This window comes from Heloderma suspectum, chromosome 1 (genome assembly GCF_057233095.1).
Source record: "Heloderma suspectum isolate Gila_16-S chromosome 1, 16-S_ref, whole genome shotgun sequence".
Classification (NCBI taxonomy): domain Eukaryota; kingdom Metazoa; phylum Chordata; class Lepidosauria; order Squamata; family Helodermatidae; genus Heloderma; species Heloderma suspectum.
The window spans coordinates 263268833-263285343 of record NC_139458.1 but is presented as its reverse complement, the minus strand read 5'-3'; the positions used below and the strand labels follow the sequence as shown (position 1 = coordinate 263285343).

The 16511-nt window shown below is 44.0% G+C and overlaps 1 pseudogene; it reads right to left on the bottom strand.

Moving 5' to 3' along the window:
- Positions 1–11965: 11965 nt before the first annotated feature.
- Positions 11966–13177, bottom strand: LOC146359062 (myosin-9-like; annotated as a pseudogene).
- Positions 13178–16511: the final 3334 nt, after the last annotated feature.

Below are 16511 nucleotides of genomic sequence, written 5' to 3'. Positions count from 1 at the left end.
ATATGGTAGACTAGAAGCCAAATTAAAATGTACACAGCTGACTTCACTTACAGATGTGAAGATATCGCATATGCTTCAATTGTCCCTGTTTACCAAGGAAGGCCCCAATTTTCTGGTAACGGTCTTTGGTAAGTCACTGTCCCTGTTTGTTGCCTTTGCGGAATGCCTTGTAGAACTGTTGCGAATGTGAATTGCTCAAGACGTCATTCTTCAGGATTCAACTCTTCCCCAAGTGTCTCTAGAAGTTCAGTCTCAAGAAGAGGGGAGTGGATAATCTTGACTTTAATCAAGGCTGACTCAAGACATTTTGCTGCCTGAGACAAAAGACAATATGCCCCCCACCCCAGTGCTCAAGGTTTTTTGAGGGCCCACGAGCAAGGCACCTTCAATGGGCCCTCTCCCTCAACGAGTCTACCTTCTCACTGCCATTGTCACCAGCAACTATTGTGCCTCATCCCCTCTCTTATCATTGCCACCACTCCCTTGCTTGACAGGCAGAGAGCCGGGGAGCAAGTAGGCAATGGCGTCTACTGTTCCTCCTTACCACCACCATTGCCCGGGCCAGAGCAAGACATAGCTAAGCAAGCAGGTCACAACAGTGAAGAGGAGAAGCAAATCCAGAGAGCTCTTGTCAGTGGGCCCCTGCTGGGGTGTGGTCCCTCAGCAGGTGCCCAACCATGCCTACCTTTGATGCCAGCCCTGCTCCCCCCCAAATTCCATATACAGAAACTGACTGCACTGGCAGTGGCATCTTACTTCATCCCCAGTAATGAGAGAGCCTCTTGCACCACATCTAGCTTAGGAGGTGCAGGGCACGCTGCCTGGAATGCACAGCTCTGTCCTCCAACCCCTCACTGCTACCACCCGCCCCCCAGTATCCATCACCTGATGCGAGGGCTGACCCTGCCTAGTAAAAGCACGCACATGAACAGTAAGGCGCCACAAGTTCACTAAGGCACAGTCCGCCGCCGCAGCTGCTGAAGTTTGCTGGAGGACCCACCCATGGATGAAAAATAAGCAGCCAAATCACTGACTGCTGGCTCTAGTAACTTTGAATATGGAGGATTCTTAGAGCCCACAAACAAGAAGTCCCACGGTAAGACTGTTCCTGGACTATACAACTTTAGACTCCAGGTATGTTGTCAGGGAGGATTCACATCTTCTCCATACAAAATAAAATCATATACACAGAGAAACACATCGAGGTTATGTTAGAACCTCTCTCCCTGACATCTAGTTTCCTATGTATAGAGGGGGGGGAAAGGTGTGGAAACATTCAGTCCTGTTTCACCTGCTAATTTATTCAGGGCTGTATCCAGAAATGTTCTTTTGGTAGGACCCAAGAAATTCTTCTAAGGGCACAATCCTATGGCCGCTAGGCAGAGGCTAGATGGCCATAGGATTGTTCGGTTTCCAGGACCCGACCTCGGAGCCCGCACTTCCAGGTCGGTTCCCAGAAAACTGCCTCCATGCCCCCTCCCTCGCTGCCTTGTAGGCAGTGTGGATCGTCCCTGGGCTTCACGCTTGGAAGAGCAGCGTGGAGCAGGGCAAAAGGGGGCATTCCTGGGGGCGGGCAGTGCAGAAGGGCTGGTACAATGCTTCCTATGTTTCATCCGATCTCCCCCTCCCACCGCTCTGAAATCGGCCATCTAGCCACAAATGCAGGGCAGCCAGAGTGCAGAGGAGAAGATTCCCTCCACTACAGATGTGCAAACTGACTGGGGAGCCCGCCCAGCCCCTGATCCCACTCGCTGGTCTCCAGACTGCACTCAAGCCCCACCCATGCTCGCCAAGCAGCCCACACTCTCTCTGGCAGCTGCATCAATCTCTGCAGTCAACATTTTTAGAAAAATAAAACGGGGATTGCAAAAATGCGCATATTTGTGTACGCATATTTGTGTATGCGTGAAAATTCACTTTTTGTGAAAGCGCAGATTTGTGTATGTGCAAAAATGTGCATTTTTGCAAAAATGTGCATTTCTCACATAGGCAATCATGCACATTCGCATAAATGCACATTTTCCCACATATGCAAATACGCACATTTGGAAAAATGCGCATTTTCCCACATATGCAAATACGCGCATTTTTGCGATTGCCATTTTCTTTTTTTAAAAAATGGCAACTGCAGAGCTCAACAAGGCCACCAAGGTGAGTGTGGACCGCTCGCCGAGCGCAGGCAGGAGACAAGCAGGGGCAGAGCTTGGCAAGTGGGGCTCAGGGGTGTGGGCAGGGGGGTTCTGCCAGATTCCTGGACAGAATCGGGCACCCATGCCATCCCTACCCTCCGCACTCCATCTGCCCTGCATTGGATAGGTGGTTGCCTCTGAGTTCGGAGGTCACCACCTATCCCGATGGGATAGCTCTCTAAGGTTGGTTTTGGCATGTAATCATAATAGGCATGAATAACATGCACCACTACAACCCACTTATGCATTTTCTTTGCATGTGTGTGTGCATAAATTTTGTTGCTTAGAGTCATATTCCATGACATTTTGAGCCCTGCACTGAATGTAGGCATCTCCAGGGAGCATCTTTGGTAGGAGCAAGACAAATTTGAACGCTTGATCAGGATTTAGGTTTCTAGAAAAGCCTGGACTACTCTGCTTACTTTTTACATCATTCTCAGTCACTTTTTTTACATAATACAAATGTTGCATGACTTGAATTTTGAACTGCACAAGTGTTTTGGAATTGCACATATGTCTGGTTGCACATTTGAAAAAGCCCTGCTATACGGAGACTGGAGAAAACCTTTATTACGGTGTATAATTATTGCATGTGTTTATAAACCTTCCACAATACTAAACAATACCATCCACAAATATTATCAGGCCCTACAGATCAACATAACTCAGTCCAGACTATATCTGCACTTCACTCAGATAGCAGCAAACACCTACCCAAGCAGCAGAAGCCTCAAGAGCAACTGAGCCAAGCCACAGATCACAGGTCATGTCACACATGACATGCCTTATATAACTGAGGAATTACACATTTAGATTTCCTAGAAAATATATACCCACTTTAGAGATGGGGTGCATAAGACTTGATGTGTCACTTAGAGATTACAGCATACATAGCCTTATTTTTTCCTCATGAACACACAGGCAGCCATAACACACACCCTTCTCTTTCCCTTTCTCTGAACATCAAATGCTGTGGACAAACAGGAGAATGGTGTTGTCCTCATGCCCTGCTTTTTAAGGTTCCAGAGAAATACTTCAGGGATGGGCAGAAAACTCTATACATACAGGTACATGTATTAAAAGGGAGTTCTTCACTTCATACATGCCAGTAAAAGGCATAGCCTTATACAGCAGGGGTGCACAACCTTTTCAGCCCCGAGGACCACATCTGATGTCTGCTGGGGAGCTCTGGGCTACACTCAGCCTCCTGCCTGCCCCAGAGTCCCTGATATTAGCAGGAGTAAAGCATCCTCCAGGCTAGTTGCAGGGTAGGGAGGATGGTGCCATTAGCAGTGCACTGCTGCTTTTTTTTGGCAGTGCCGGTTTTCACAGCAGCAGCTGGGGGTCTTGGGGAGCCACACACTAGGGCTTGCAAGGGAGGCGGGCAGGTTGTGCACCCTTGTTATAAGCAATATAATCAACATTCCAAACAATTGGAGAGACAGAGTGTTAAAATTCTTCAAGCATACCAGGATAAACCAAAACACCCATTTTACGGAACACCAAGCAACTATACATGGGCCCAAAGAAGAACATGATACATAGTCAATGTGGCCAAAATCAAGAGCATCTCTTTAAATGCCTTATAGTGCAATCCTAAGCGTGTTTACTCAGATATAAATGCTACTGTATTAATAAGGCTCACTCCCAGGTAAGTGTAAGTCCAAGGCTGCAACACTGAGAATAGAATAGAATCATAGGGTTGGAAGGGGCCTACAAGACCATCGAGTCCAACCCCTGCTCAATGCAGGAAGCCTGATTCCCAGGAGGTCTCCCATCCAAGTACTAACCAGGGCTGACCCTGCTTAGCTTCCGAGATCAGACAAGATCAGGCGCATCCAGCCTTGGGAGTAAGCCCCCTTGAACGCAACAGGACTTGATAGATCTACATAGGCTTAATTGCTCTCGCTCTCTCTCATACATATGAATTTGTTCTTACCTGCTTAAGGGAGGAGAACCCCTAAGAGCTGGGCCTCTGGAGAAGGAGAAAGAGAAGAAAGAAAGAAAGAAAGAAAGAAAGAAAGAAAGAAAGAAAGAAAGAAAGAGAAAATGGAGTGTGGAGGAAGGCAAAAGAGGCACTGGGGAGGGAAAGCAAAGCTCATCCCTTCTCCTACTGGGGTGGAAAAGATCCTCTTATCTGGATGAGTCATGTGTAGGCCAAGCAGGAGAACAAGCAAGCAGAGGCAGCCCTTGTTTGTCTACCCACCGCACTATCAACCCCTTCTCCTCTTCTTCTTCCAAGCCAACAGGAAGTGAGGAATTTGTGGAGAAGCTTAAATTGCGGGCTGTGTGCCTGTGTCGGAGCACAATGTGGATGTAAGCAGCCGCTGCCATTGCAACTGCCTCTGGGAGAACTATACCCCCCACAAGTGACAGGGCAGGCTCCAGTCTGTAGCTCAGGCCAGTATGCCAAGAAGGAAGAGATGGAGCCGCCACACAGCTGATTAGCTGTCTGAGGCCTTGTGCTCTCTTCCCCACCCACCTTGCAGCCGCTTCACACAGCCCAGGAGCAGGGGCAGCTGGCAGGGAGGGGAACTGATCAGAGGCTTAGAGCCAGAGCACCACCCCAGACCTTTGCCCCGAGGTTTGTGGCTAGCGGGGTCAGTGCCCTAGCAATACCACTCAGCGCCACCTCATGAAATAGGCAGGAAAGGCGCCTCATAGGGCCAGAGACTAGTGGTCAGAGAACTACCAGTTCACGTGAATGATCATAGGAGCCCTGAGATTGTGAATAACCATCATCTAGATGTTTCTGCCCATAAGCTACACTCTGTTCTCTGCCCGTCACACAGAGGCCATACAGGTACACAGAGGAAGGCGCTACCCAAACGGAAGGCACAAAAGCAAGAGAGCGTCCAAAACGGACCCACGAATTAAAAAGAAAGGTCTCAAGATGCTGGAGCAAAGGTTGTGTTTGTTTAAAAAAATGCCCAACACGTTTCAGCCTATTTTTATTTCTTCAAGGGGTTATAAAAACGCCTGCAGAAAGAAAGTCCTGTAATGACTCCTACTAAATTAACCATCGCCAGTGAGTTTTAGTAGGAGACGTTATTACAGGAACTTCTGCAGACATTTTTGAAATCCCTTGAAGAAGACCTCAAAATAGAAATAGGCCAAAACATGTTGGGCTTTTTTACAAATACTATCCGAACTAGCCATTCCAGCTAACGGAACTCCTGGAATCTTTCTATGCTCAGCTAATGCAATTACTCTGTCCTATAATACGGCACAGCAGCAGAAAGCTCCCATGACTTTTCATACAACGCTGAATCCCTAGGCCTGACAACATGCCACATTGCCCCCTTTTCCCACATGGATGTAAGTAATTTACAGCTTTGCCCTTAATGAGGAACAGTTTAGCAAAGACAAAACCATTTATTTTTTGCTATTTCCCACTTCTTTATGGTTATACAGATGGTCTCATAAATCCTCCTAATTAATTCTTAAGGGTTTTTATTCATTTACTTCTTATTTACATTGCAAAATATCAGGTGGGCCTGACTACAATCTTTCTTTTGCTGAAGGACTTTAGCTAGGTATTCGGAGGCCTGAATGTCAACATCACAAAACACAGAAGCCTGTGTCCAGCAAAAGAAAATAATAACAATTGACAAGCCCAGTCAAATTACCAAATCAGTTCTGTATCTTGTGTTTAGTTTCCTTTGGAATACAGCTGGAGTTGAATTTGTAGACACCAAGAGTAAGAATTTCTTTCAGCAGCTGTAGCAAAAATGAAACAAAATGTTTTGTTTCCACTGCTATGGCACAGGTGAGATATACTCAAAGAACTCAATGTTTCATTATTGAAGTGTCTGGCATACACACACACACACACACACACATACAGCACAAATAATTATAAATGTCACCAAGTGAGTCACAGTTGAAGTGGAGACAGACAATACTTTAAGGGAATTGAATATGGCAGGAGACAGACAATACTTTAAGAGAATTGAATGTGACATGACATCACTTCCTATTTCTTTTCTCCCAGTATTGTCTCTAGTCACATAAGGATCGGGGGGGGGGGGGGGGCGTTGCTTGTTTTTGTTTCCATGTTATTGAAGCACTACAGAAATATGAAAAATGTAGACACTTGTTTATTTATAACATCGTGAAACTGCATTTCCAAACCATTTGGTCCCTTTAAAGCTATGCAGTCATGCTGTTAGGACAGGAATTTGGGGCAGAAGTCCAAGGTCCCACTTAACAGAATTAGCAGGAGGGCTCCCAAATGTTGTAGGGCTGAACTATCACAGTTTGAAGTAAGTGAAGCAATACACATAACTAAATTTTAGATTCTGAACAGAGGAACCATTTAAGACCATTAAGTCCAGAGTCTAAAATTACCAAATTGCACAATAAAAAGAAAAAGAAAAATGGCTTCATCCAAATTTACAACTTAAAATCTGCACATATGGAGATAATAATGGGATGGACATGTACACCCCACAGGCAATAATGTCTCAGCCATAGCATCTTCTCCCATTGAAAAAGGCTGTCATCTATCTTCATCCTTTGTCAAGTTTGAGTAATAAATTGCACATTCGCAAACATTGAATACACCACTGAAGAATACATGGGGTGCAAGTCACACCCCATAGATGTCAATAGCAAAACGCCCATTGATTTTAATGGTTCTTGACAGGGTCATTCTTGCCATGAAGCAATCACTTCAGGGGGCAACTTCCAAAGGCGGAAGAGGAGGCTTTTTTCCTGCCTCTAGCCTCCATCTCTATGTATAGTTTTAAAAAAATGAGTAGTGGAGAAGATGTCATTTTGACTTTTTGCTTCATGCACAAAAATACCAAAGGCCAGCTCTAGCTCGAGACTGCACTGATTATTGAACAGCATTGTTAGAATATAATAATAGTGAAGGAGGAAAATCCCTCTGATGTTTTCAGAGGCCACGCTGACAAGAAATTCGAACCATATGAATTCATGCAATTTGGCAAATTCAAATGAATGCTCATCTGCACCAGATGGTGTACACTTAAAAGCGTACGTGGTATCAGAATTTAGATCCTCGAAGGAATTCCTGAAAGCTAGCCAGCAAAAAGAGAGCACAGAGTTTTAACCACCAAATATTTAATATTTAATCAAACAGATTCACTTTTTGTTTTGTTTTTCAAAAAGTCAGAATACTTAGAGCCATGATGAGTATAAAGGGCCATCTAACTGCCCCAAAAATGACTGGGAAAGGGCACTTACAGCTAATGCACAGCATGACGAACAATTTGAAGGGACACCTGGCCAAATGGGATGACAAGGCTCAGCTTGAGATCCAATAATGGACAGAATAACTGTGCTAAGTAGCACTAAGTCAAGCCTTCCCTGGCACCATGAATCTGTCATTTCACCCATTTATGTATAAGTACCAGCCCTGGAGGGCTCACCAACTTGTAATATAAAATGGATCCATCTCCACCAGCAAAATGCAGTCTCTCCCTGCACACACATGCACGTACACACGCACGCACACACACACACACACACACACACATACAGAGTCCTTAATTCATTCTCAGGAGCTTATATGCCATGACTTACTGCAGTCAAGTGTTGCCAGGCCATAAAACTGTACAAAATTACAGAATAATAGTGCCTGACAAAGAGTACTAAGGTTAAAGATTTGTTAAGGCTATATTTGCTGGTATTTCAGAAGCTATGAATAAGTAATTCCCTATGGACAACACCCCAATTCTCCGAATACCCCACCATGCCCCAGCTCGTAAGATGCAGCATTGTCATTTTCTTGTCAATAGATTTTCATTTTGACCCAGTCTTAGTGATAAAATGTATGAAGTAGGCATTCATTTTTGGCTACTTCGAATCACAAGAGTGATAGTTCAGTGTTCTTTCTAATCACTGAATAGAATTCTTTGTTCCAAAAGAAGTTGTCTTCTGCCTGATCATGTGAATGGACTCCTAAGTATATCGTTGGAAGGACTAGAACTTCCAGATGTACTGAAAATGAACTCGGTGACTGAGAATGAACACACTGCATTTGAGAAGTTAATTAAGAGACTTCTGTGAAATTACAAGAAACAAAAAAGATATAAATGTAGCTAGCTTTAATTAATACCCAAGTTAAATCTAATGAAATTGTCATGATTGTGACATTTTTTGCTTTTAATGGTGTCATACAGTCTGCATACACATTTCCACACAAGTGCAAAGGGCTTTAACCCTCATCCCTCTAAAAATTACCCCCAGAAGACCCACCCAAACTCCTGACTCACAATTTCAATCCCTGGGGCAAACTTACTTTATTTATTTATTTATTTATTTATTTATTTAGAACATTTGTATCCCGCCCTATATCATTAAGATCTCAGGGTGGCGTACAGATAAAATCAATTTAAACAGTATAAAACAATAAATAATTTAAACACCTAAAACATATTAAACCATTAAACAAACTAATACCAATTAAAATCTAAAACAATAAAGCACTTAAAACAGTGTGCTACTTTAGGGAATTCATTTAGCCCTCAAAGGCTTTGGTAAAAAGCCATGTTTTTACTTGGCGCCGAAATGAAACCAACGTCTGCGCCAATCGGGCCTCCAAGGGGAGGGCCTTATTTTGCAGCTGTGGTTGAATGGGAATTTCTCTCTCCTTCAGCCTGTAATCAGATGGGAGGCCAAGCAGAGCCAGGCTCTCACCATTCTGACATCCACAGCCTGAGCAGGCCCAAACCATCCCCGCTCCCTCAGCCTGCCGTCAGATAAGAAACCAAGCAGAGCTAAGCTCTTAGGTCCCAGGCTTCCCACAACCGAACTGGGTTTTCAATCATCCTGGGCTACTTCTGAATAAGATTCTGATTCCAAAATTATAGGGCCCACAGTAGCACTTGGGCTAGGCCTGACAAATACTAGAAACCTGGGTTCACTCCATGAAGTTGAATGGTAGGAGGTTTCAGACAGATAAATGGAGATGCATCTTCCACAGCTAGCTTAAACTATAGTAGTTTAAGTAGTTGTGATGGCTACTAACTTAGATGAATTTAAAGGGGGTCTAGACAAATTCATGGAGGATAAGACTACCAAGGGCTACTAGTAACGATGGAGATATATTACCTCCAGTATCAGAAGTAGTATGCCTATGTTCACTAGTTGCTGGGGAACATGAGCAAGCAGTTGCTATTGTGCTCATGTCCTACCTGTGGGCTTCCCACAGGCAGCCGGTTGGCCACCATGTGTGAACAAAATGCTGAACTAGATAAGACTTTGTTCTGCTCCAGCATGACTATTCTTATGTTCTTAGGCCTATTTATGCACATGGATTTTTCTATAAAGCAAATGTCTATTTGTTGTCCTTTAATCCATATAAGTCTGGTTAACTTAGTCATTACAGTCATATCCCAGACTTTGTAAAAACAATTCTGAGAGATGTTTCCAGGAGAAAGATGTTGCCAACTTTGCTGCTGTCAGTAAGTTGCTTCTATTCTTATATCATCCTTCCTACTACTAGAAAAGCAAATTAACAGCAGGACACAGATTAAAACAGGAGTGTGTGTGTTTCTGTATAAGTAACCAATCTGTTCATAAATATTATTGTCTATGTTTGTGTGCCATATTCCTTATGTGTATATAAATAACTATTCCTTTTTCCCTTCCCACTCTAACACATCTTTGGTTTGTATTTATAATTTTAACGTGTTAATGGATTGTCATTATTACTCATTTTTCATTCTTATTATATATTTTTATATTATATTTTCTCTTATTATATTTTCTCATTTTAGAAGTGAGAAGGAGATCTACTCAAGGAGTTTAGATGTCATGTTTTTCAGCATTCTGAAGTTCCAGTTTCTGTAGCAACTCCAGCCCTAGATTCAGTTATTTCTGAGTCTTTCCACAAGTCGGATGAAGTGTGGCATTTCCTGCCCTGCTTTCAATTAAACTAGCCTATTACATTTTACCTCTCTGAATCATTTTCTGTCCATCAAGTATGCCACTGTAGTGTGCTGCTGGAGCTAGAACTGGAAATCCTTAGCTTTACTGATCTGAGCTTGTTCTCTGGTCTGACCCCTCAGCTCTGATGTCTGGATCTCACTAAACTTCTTTAGTGCTTAAATGAATGTAGTGTCTGCTACTTTTTATTCATCAGTGGAAAAACTCCAGGGGGACAGATCAGGGGATGAGCTATTGTGAACACTGACTGAGCACAATCACCTGTCCAAACAACAGCAGGTGATTGAATCTGGGGGATTCAGTTGATCAGGCTGCCCTTTAACATATATGCAGGACCTGCAACAAAATATTGCAGTGTGGAGTGCTGCTGTTCAGGATTCCACCCATTCTGTTCCATTCCACCTCACCCCTCTGGTTTTCCACATCCCCCCCCCCACACACACACACAGTCATTCAGCATTCTATGCCTACTGCGCATGCTCAGTGATCATTTGGCTATATATTGGAGGCTGTATCCCTCTGAATACTGGTTGGTGGGGAACATGAGCAGGAGGGTGCTATTGCATTCATGTTCTACTTGTGGGCTTCCCATAGGTACATGGTTTGCCATGGTAGGAGCAGAATGCTGGACTAAGAAGGCCTTTGGTCTGATTCAGCATGGCTCATCTTATGTTCTTATTACTATTTGGGGGTGAGTTTTCCACTAAATACTTCTAGTACTTTTCCAAATATCAGGGTCAATACCATACTAACACCTACTAACACTGAGCACACATATGGTGATGTCATTTTGGCTACATAAGGACCAGCAATTGGAGAACTGAGTCAATATTATAGAAGGGATTAGTTTAATAAGTACTCTCATAGAGCCTGAGATTTAGTTAACAGACATCTCTGTGCTAAAAGGGTATACTATGTACTTGGAGTATTCAGATTACACACAGGCTTCACTACTTGCTGCAATAGAACAGGCAGTTATACTTATCCCAATTTGTGCATTAAATCACACGTAGAACCTACACATGGATATGGGGATCAAAGCCACACCACTGACACCATAACTGCCACTGTGTCCCCCCTGCCACACCCCACACATTAGTGCCAAAAGTCTGCAAGGGGGTACCTACACCTACATCACACCTGTGTGATGTGTGGGGGGTATAACTAGGATGAGGAGGGGCAGGTTGCAATCCCTGCAGAGACAAACAAATCAATATTTAACAATATTTACTTAAGAAGGTTTGATGAATAATAACATTAAGAAAACAATTAACAGAACTATGAACCAAATATGTTCAACTCTGATTTCAAGCCACAGTTTACTGTAAAGAGCAGTGTTATCGTTGCTGGACCAACATCGGTCGCTTATCCCAGTTCTCTAGTCCTTGGTTACCCATTCCTGTGTGGAACCGCCCACTTCGTTGAGCTGCAGACTGTCTCATTCTCCACCATGCTGCTGGTTTCTCCATCCCTGTGCGGAGCTGCACTCTTCGTTGAGCTGCAGACTGTCTCTTTCTCCATCACACTGCTGGCTTCTCCATCCTTTTTTCTCCTCCTTCGCTCTCTTTCTGCATCCTCTTCCTCCCAGCCACCAACCGCCTTCTTCAAACCAACCTCTCCTCTCTCCATTCCATGTGCCTCCCACTTTACTCCCCCCACATTCCAAGGCCCTTAGAGACAGGCATTACATACTTCTCCCCCCTCTAATGATATATGTCCTCATGTATCCTGTATGGTAAACCAGAGATCTCATTATTTTCATCTGTGACCCACCCCCACTACATTGCTGAATCAACCTCTTGGGGAGAAACACACGTGTTGGACCTCATGGAGTGCCTCCAATTCAAAGTCGGCCAAGTTTACCCCTGCCCTCGTAGGTATCCCAAACACTGGTCCACAGGAATTCCACTTGGGATCACCTTATTAGCATTACAACTGTCATCCTCTCCTTGAAGGACAATGTCCTTCAGTTCCTTCTTCATATGTTACATATGTTTGCTGGTATTCTGGCAGTCTTTTGTCTCTGCATCCAGCTGTTCTTCCAGTTGTGCTATCTTTGCCTCCAAAGCAGTGCCAGAAGATTTGTATCCAGACTTCACACTACTCTCCGTTTCTTGCAGCTTGGCTTTGTTCCTTGTTCTGATGCTCAAGTTGCTAGCAAGCATGTTAGGTCTTCTGTGCATTGTTGCGCTCTGTATTCTGGTCCATGTTTATCTGGTCAATCTGAAGACTGCTTTCCTGAGGCAGTCATTCACCAGCTCTGTATTGCTCCGTTCTTCCTCCAGTTCTTCCTCCAGCAGAGCTATCTGAGCTTCCAAGCAGAGCTTTTCCTCTAAAGCCAGAGCTGCTATGCCACTCTGGTCGGCAATTTCAGCAGCAAATTCTTCCCACTCTTGCTGAGCCTGCTGCTTGGCAGGTTCAGCAGCTGCCAATTCCTCTTGCATTTGCACCATCTCTGCTTCCATATTCTTCAACTTCTTTTCATACTCTTTGGCCTGTGCCAGCATTTCTACTCTGAAGGCACATGCATCATCCAGCTCCCTTCATTTGAGCCTGCAACTTCTGGAATTGTTCACTGGCTTCATCACAATTCTTGTTAGAAGGGCTTATGTTGGCCTTCAGATCCTTTAGCTCCCTTTCAAGTTTCTTTCTGACAGCCACAGCAATGGAGCACTGCTTCTTCTCATCTTCCAGGGCCATTTCCATCTCTCGCAGCTGTCTCATCAGCTGCTTTCCCTTTCTTTCATTCTCTCCATCAAAAGCTCACAGTTCCCGCTCAAACTGTGCTTTCACAACTTGATAGTTCACTTCCAGATGCAACTCGGCACCATTTATTTCATTTCATTTCATTTCTTATATTTCTATACCGCCCCATAGCCAAAGCTCTCTGGGTGGTTCACAAAAATTAAAACCCATTAAAATACATTATATAAAGTGAAATGTTTTATGGCCTGCATATCATCCTCCCACTCTTCCAGCTGAATTTTCATCTCTTCCAACTGGTGTTCCAGAGCGTGTTTAGACTTTTCCAACTCATGAATATTCTTGCCAACATCACCCTTCTCTACCATACATCTTCTGGCAATGTGCCCTATATTTCTACATCTTCTGCAGATAGGCTTGCCATTCTCAGCAAACTTATCCTGTGACCAATAATCCCTTCCACCATGACTCCATCCTCTAGTCCTCATGAATTCTGGCTTTAAATCTACTTTTATCTTTTGCATCTCCTTCTGTACCTTTTCCAAAATTCTCTCACTGATTTCCCCCATCATTCTTCTCAAGTCTTGTCTAGTCTCTTTTTCATTCAAGGTCTTTGCCTTTATTCATCTTTCCACTTGTGCAGGATTAACATCACCCACCCCTGACTGTACAACACTTATGCAACCATTTTCCAGACTCATCTGTTCCACTGGACACCCATCTTGTCTAAGGCTACTAAGAAGCCTTAGAATCAAAGAATCATAGGGTTGGAAGGGGCCAATAAGACCATTGAGTTCAACACCCTGCTCAATGCAGGAATCCACGTTGGAGTATCCCTGACAGGTGGCTGTCCAGCCTCATCTTGAATGCCTCCAGTGTGGGAGAGCCCACTACCTCCCTAGGTAATTGGTTCCACTGTCGTATTGCTCTAACAGTCGGGAAGTTTTTCCTGATGTTCAGCCGGAATCTGGCTTCCTGTCACTTGAGCCCATTATGATCAAGAAGAGATCCTGGCCTTCCTCTCTCTGACAACCTTTCAAATACTTGAAAAGTGCTATTGTATCTCCTCTCAGTCTTCTCTTCTCAAGGTTAAACATGCCCAGTTCTTTCACTCTCTCCTCATAGGGCTTTGTTTCCAGTCCCCTGATCTTCGTTGCCCTCCACTGAACCTTTTCCAGTTTGTCTGCATCCTTCTTAAAGTGTGGTGCCCAGAGTTGGACACAGTACTCAAGATGAGGCCTAACCAGTGCTGAGTAGAGGGGAACTAGTACTTCCTGGGATTTGGAAGCTATACTTCTATTAATGCAGCCCCAAATAGCATTTGCCTTTTTTGCAGCCACATCACATTGTTGGCTCATATTCTACAACAATTCCAAGAGCCTTCTCACTTGGAGTATTGCTGAGCCAAATATTCCCCATCTTGTAACTCTGCATTTGGTTTCTTTTTCCTAGGTGCAGAACTTGGCATTTATGCCTATTAAATTTCATTCTGTTGTTTTCAGCCCAGTACTCCATCCTATCAGGATCATTTTGAAGTTTGTTTCTGTCTTCCAGGTATTAGCTATCACACCCAATTTTGTCTCTTCTGCAAATTTAATAAGCGTTCCCTACACCTCCTCATCCAAGTCATTAATAAAAATGTTGAACAGCACTGGGCCCAGGACTGAGCCCTGCGGTATCCCAATCACTACCTCTCCCCAGTTTGAGAAGCTCCCATTGATAAGCACACTTTGAGTCCAGTTCTGTAGCCAACTGAGGATCCACCTGATAGTTGTTTAATTTAGCCTACTTTTAACTAGTTTGCTAATCTAATCATGGGGCACTTTTTTGAAAGCTTGCTGAAGTCAAGATATATTATGTCCACAGCATTCCCACAGTCCACAAGGGAAGTTACCTGATCAAAAAATGAGATCAGATTTGTCTGGCAGGACTTGTTTTTGACAAATCCATGTTGGCTTCGAGTAATCACTGCATTGTTGTCAAGGTGCTTCCAGATGGATTGCTTTATGATCTGCTCCAGAATTTTCCCAGGGATTGATGTCAGCCTGACTGGCCTGTAGTTCCCAGGTTCCTCCTTTTTGCCCTTTTTGAAGATAGGGACAACATTAGCCCTCCTCCAGTCATCTGGCACTTCACCCATCCTCCATGGTTTCTCAAAGATAATAGACAGTGGTTCTTAGAGTTCTTCTGCCAGTTCCTTTGTTATTCTAGGATGCAGTTCATCTCGCCCTGGAGATTTGAACTCATTTAAAGTAATTTGGTGTTCCTTGTGTCAAGTTCCCTTGGCCCCCACCTTCCTCATGCACACACATAAGAAGAGAGGCTTCAGTCTCACATCTTTAATTCACTATCAACAGGTTCATTACAGATGCAAATCCCTGAAGACTCTCAGGCTACAAAGGAATAACAGCGGGGAATCCAAATGGAAACGACAATGTTGCTAGCAATTTGAACAGGGACTTGTTTGCTAGAATAACTTAGGGAGAGAAACCCAGTGATGCTCCTGTACGTCGACCCTCACGCATCGCCAACCGGGTCGACCATCTGAGCTCCGCCTCTAGCGTCCCTCAGGTCTCACACTCTCCTTCTCCTCCTGGATTTTCATGGAGGGGGGGGCTTCAGGCCCAGCCATCTGGGTGCTAGCATCCTGAGAAGCACACCTAATCATATTGGAACTGGCTGGGGAAGATACCTCCCTGGTTCTGGCTGTTCCCCGTCTGAATCTGAACTGCTAACAATCTCCATATGCTCAGAATCAATCCTGACACCTTGCCCATATGCCTATCAATCTCAAGCTGCAATCCTGGCCCTTCAGCCTGTACTTCACCTTTGCCAGGGGGGTCATTTGCCCTCTTTCGGGAGAAGACTGAGCCAAAGTAGGAATTGAGCACTTCTGCCTTTTCTTTGTCATCTGTTATCATTTTGCCATCCTCTTTAATAGTTGAACCACCATTTATTTTCTCTGTCTTTTACTATGCACGTATCTGAAGAAAGCCTTTTTGTTGTTTTTAGCATCCCTTGCTAACCTCAGCTTGTTCTCAGCTTTAGCCTTCCTGACGCCATCCCTGCAATTCTGTGCTACCTGCCTGTACTCTTCCTTTGTAGCTTGGCCTTCCTTCCACTTCCTATATGTGTCCTTTTTTGTTTTCAGGTCATTCCTAAGCTTTTTGTGAAGCCACATTGGCTTCTTCTGTTGTCATCCACCTTTTCTTCTTGTTGGAATTCTTTGTAATTGTGCCTTGAGAATTTCCTTTTTTAAAAGCTCCCACCCATCTTGGACTCCTTTTCTCATTAGAGTTTATTCCATGGGACCTTACTGATCATTGTTCTGACTTTCCTAAATCCAGGGTACATGTTTGGCTGCATTCAGTTTTTGCTTCCTTTAGAACCAAGAACTCAAGTATAACATAGTCACTTTCCCCCAGAGTTCCCATAACTGCTACTTTATCCACTAAGTCATCTCTATTGGTTAGGATCAAGTCAAGGATAGCCGATCCTCTAATTCCTTCCTCCACTTTTTGTAGGAGGAAGTTATCCGCAACACAAGTCAGAAATTTCTTTGAAGGGCCATGTTTTGCAGAATTTGTCTCCCAACAAATATTGGGGAAATTGAAGTCCCCCATAACTACTACATCATGCTTCCTTGAAACATTTGCTATTTGCTTTTCAAAAGTTTCATCCTCATCTTCTCCTTGATTGGGT